At 45.4% G+C, this 4255-nt stretch overlaps 1 pseudogene; it reads left to right on the top strand.

Annotated features, from left to right (window-relative positions):
- The first annotated feature begins 640 nt into the window (after positions 1-640).
- On the top strand, positions 641-2097 carry LOC105004361 (annotated as a pseudogene).
- The last annotated feature ends 2158 nt before the right edge of the window (positions 2098-4255 follow it).

Here is a 4255-nt window from a genome sequence, read left to right as displayed (position 1 = left end):
GTATGTGGGAAATTGTAATTATAAGGAATTGCGTGAAGTAACATTTTCAAAAAAAAAAAAAAAAAGAAAATGAAAGGCTTACAGTCATTAATATGCAATTGAAAATCAAGTATGAAAGCCAGCTGGCCTTCCTGATAGAACACAAATGGGCTCTCATCTACTGTAGGAGGAATTCAAAATTACTGCCGAATTTTGTCAAATGCTTTTTCTGCACATTTTGAGATGATCATATGACTTTTATCTTTTATTTTATTAATGTAGAGGTTGTTAAACCATCCTTGCATCCAGGAGATGAATCCCACTTGATCATGGTGTATGCCTTTTAACCTATTGTTGAATTCAGCTTACTAATAGTTTCTTGAGAATTTTTGCAGCTGTGTCCATCAAAGGCACTGGCCTATAGCTTTTTGTTTCTGGTAATGTTCTTATCTGGTTTTGGTATCAGGATATTGCAGGCCTCAAGAAATGAATCTGAAAGCAGTCTCTTTTCTTCAATATTTTGGAAGAGTTTGAGAAGGACTGCTGTTAATTTTTCTTTAAATGTTGGATAGACTTGATCAGTGAAATCACCTGGTCCTGGGATAGGAAAAAAAAAATGTAATCAGCAAGTGGATCTGAGTTGTGCAGGGACAAGACGGTAATGTTTGCTAATGTGGCTAATGGTACCCTTCCCAAATACCGCTTAAGGTGAGGAGTATATGTTTCCTAGCTGATGTGGGTGTTGGCTAATATCAACTCACACCTGCTCCCCTCTCTGGGGAATTTCTCTCAGCCAAAAGGAAGCTAATTTGACTGGGAGGCCACATGCCAGCCCAACCCATCTCCCTGGGGTAGAACTTGGCCAAAGAGTTTCAATAGACTGCTCCATCTGCCTTTAGCTGGATTAAATCTACAGTACCTTTCCCTAAAAACTTTACTATGAGATCAGATGAGGCACTCTCAAGACCCAATTCTTTCTCCCCCCACCATCTCTTGCTTCCCTCACTTTCTGCTGAGAGTACTCCCACAATAAACACAGGCCTAAGAATCCCATTATCAAGCTTTGCTTCTAGGGAACGTGACCTGTAAGTCTTTGGAACAAAATAAACATAATAGGAACCTGAACAAACGAGGAACCAAGAGTGAATGCAGGAAGACAGAAAGCAAATTCTCTCTACTCAATAATTTTTCATGGGTTTACACTAAATCCTGGTTTCCCTGGTGGCTCAAATGGTAAAGCGTCTACCTGCAATGCGGGAGACCTGGCTTTCATCCCCGAGTCAGGAAGAGCCCCTGGAGAAAGAAATGACAACTTACTCCAGTATTCTTACCAGGAGAATCCCATGGACAGAGGAGCCTGGTAAGTTACAGTCCATGGGATCGCAAAGAGTCGGACACGACTGAACAACTTCACTCACCTTACACTAAACAGACTAGAGTCACTTTCACTGGACATAAATACAACAAAGTATACAAAAATTACTTAAGGAATAAGTGACTTACAAACAGAAACAAACAATTATAAAAGTATTAAAGGCAGGTGGGGCGCCCGGGGGTCCCGGGTGGCAGTGTCGGCGACACAGAGGAGGCAGGCGGCCCAGTCCGGGCCCAGAACCAGCCGTCAACCCGCAGCCTCACGCACCGGGCCCCGCGCACCCCGGTCACGGCCCACCCGGCCGCTGGTGCCCAGTTCGAAGAAGACACTGCTGCCGAGTTCGAGGGGCTGCAGGAGGAGCCAGCGGAGGGCTTCCAGGTGATCCTGGTAGATGCGGGCGACCTGTACAACCCGGAGGCGGCCATCTCCGGGACTCCCAACACCTATTACGAGGGTGGCTACTTCCAGGCGCCTCAGGAGCCCCATCGACCACCGATTCCTCTCACTCCCTGCCGGTCTTCCTGCTCCTGCCCACGATGTGGCATCCCAACATGTATGAGACTGGGGACTGTGCATTTCCATCCTCTGCCCGCTCCCCTCCATCCGCAGTCTGTGTCCCCCAGAGGGTGGAGCAGCCCTCCGAATGGTGGGACCCCACCCAGAGCATCAGGACCATCCCTCCCAGTACCATCTCCAGCTCCACGAACACAATGCCTCACCCGCCTACGTGGACACCTCCGTGATGCGGCCAGAAGAGGATGCGACCCGAGGCAGGGCCAGGAGCACACGGACACCACCCGCCAGCAGGTCCAGGGTACCAAGGCAGGGGCGGAGCCGGGCGGCGTGCACATGCCCATTCAGCTCACAATATCCCGCGCAAGATCAGGAGGCCCTGGCACGCGCCAGGGTTCAGAGCTCTTGCATCGCGAGGACTGGGAGGCTGAGGCCGGAAACTGCTTCCGGGTCAACAAGGATGATCAGGGCAACAAGGGGTCCTGGCACCGCGTTCATGGTAATAGACTTAACAAATTTTTCACCTCAAAACAGAGGTAACATAGATGTCTTAGTCATATTAAATAATCTATGCCTCAGAATGCTGTTGCGGAATCTTAGAGCAATCTCTTATGGTCTCCAGCTACTGCTTAGAGGTTTTCACAGTTTCTGTAAATCATTGGATTAAAGTGAAAGTCGCTCAGTCGTGTCCGAGTCGTGTCCACTCTTTGCAAACCCATGGGCTATACAGTCCATGGGATTCTCCAGGCCAGAATACTGGAGTGGGTAGCCTTTCCCTTTTCCAGGAGATCTTCCCAACCCAGGGATTGAACCCAGGTCTCCCGCCCCTGGATTAAAACCATTTAAGGCTCCACTCTCACATGTGTATTTCCTACAGAAGAATACATTCTTCAGTTCTTTAGCACACATCTTCAGTAAACGTACTCTCATTTAGAAAACATTGATATACTGATTTTTATGCATCTATTTTCTGAACTATAAAATTTACAGTTAGTTTTAGGAAGTTGTGGTAGTTTACCTGTCAACTTGGCTGAGCTATAGTACCCAATTATTCAATTTAAAATGAAGTTAGATGTTTCCGTGAAGACATCTTATAAATGAGGATAAGATGGCCAATTAGCTAACTTGAAACAAAGATAATCCTCAATAATCTGAGTGGGGATGGTACAATCAATTGAAAGACCAAGATTTCCCTGAGGAAGAAGAAATTCTGTCACAAGACTGCAGCATCAGTTCCTGCCCAAGCCTTTCTAGCCTGTGAGCTGGCCTGACAGATTTCCAACTTTCTAGTCCCTACAATCCTGTCAACCAAATGCTTGAAGTAAACCACTATATATATATATGTGTGTGTGTGTGAGTATGTGTTGGTTCTGTTTCTTCCTGTTTTGTTCTACTGATTCTGTTTCTTAGAGAAACCTGATCACAACTTATTTTTTTTTATATAATAATATTTGGTCTAGAAATAACTTATATAGTGATAGCCTCTCTCATTAGTTCAATGCCTTGGGAATTGACTTATAGAACACACCTGCAAATGCTTCCTACCAATTATCAATTAGTCCAGAAGTCAGCAAAGAGAACTCAATCTTTGATGTTAGTTCAGTTCAGTCACTCAGTCATATCCAACTCTTTGCAACCCCATGAACCACAGCACACCAGGCCTCCCTGTCCATCAGTAACTACCTAAGTCTACCCAAACCCATGTGCATTGACAGTGAGGCCATCCAACCATCTCATCCTCTGTCATCGCCTTTTCCTTCCCTCAATCTTTCCCAGCATCAGGGTCTTTTCAAATGAGTCAGTTCTTCACATCAGGTGGCCAAAGTATTGGAGTTTCAGCTTCAACATCAGTCCTTCTAATGAACACCCAGGTCAGATCTCCTTTAGGATGGACTGGTTGGATCTCCTTGCAGTCCAAGGGACTCTCAAGAGTCTTCTCCAACACCACAGTTCAAAAGCATCAATTCTTCAGTGCTCAGCTTTCTGGATAGTCCAACTCTCACATCCATACACGACTATTGGAAAAAACATAGCCTTGACTAGACGGACCTTTGTTGACAAAGTAATGTCTCTGCTTTTTAATATGCTGTCTAGGTTGGTCATAACTTTTCTTCCAAGGAGCAAGCATCTTTTAATTTCATGGCTGCAGTCACCATATGCAATGATTTTGAAACCCTCCCCCCAAAATAAAAGTCAGCTACTGTTTCCACTGTTTCCCCATCTATTTGCCATGAAGTGATGGGACCAGATGCCATGATCTTAGTGTTCTGAATGTTGAGCTTTAAGCCAACTTTTTCACTCTCCACTTTCACTTTCATCAAGAGGCTCTTTAGTTCTTCTTCATTTTTTGCCGTAAGGGTGGTGTCATCTGCATGTCTGAGGTTATTG

Source organism: Bison bison, unplaced genomic scaffold, assembly GCF_000754665.1.
Source record: "Bison bison bison isolate TAMUID 2011002044 unplaced genomic scaffold, Bison_UMD1.0 scf7180017864473, whole genome shotgun sequence".
In the NCBI taxonomy this organism is placed as follows: Eukaryota; Metazoa; Chordata; class Mammalia; order Artiodactyla; family Bovidae; genus Bison; species Bison bison.
This window is presented reverse-complemented; position numbering and strand designations above follow the sequence as displayed.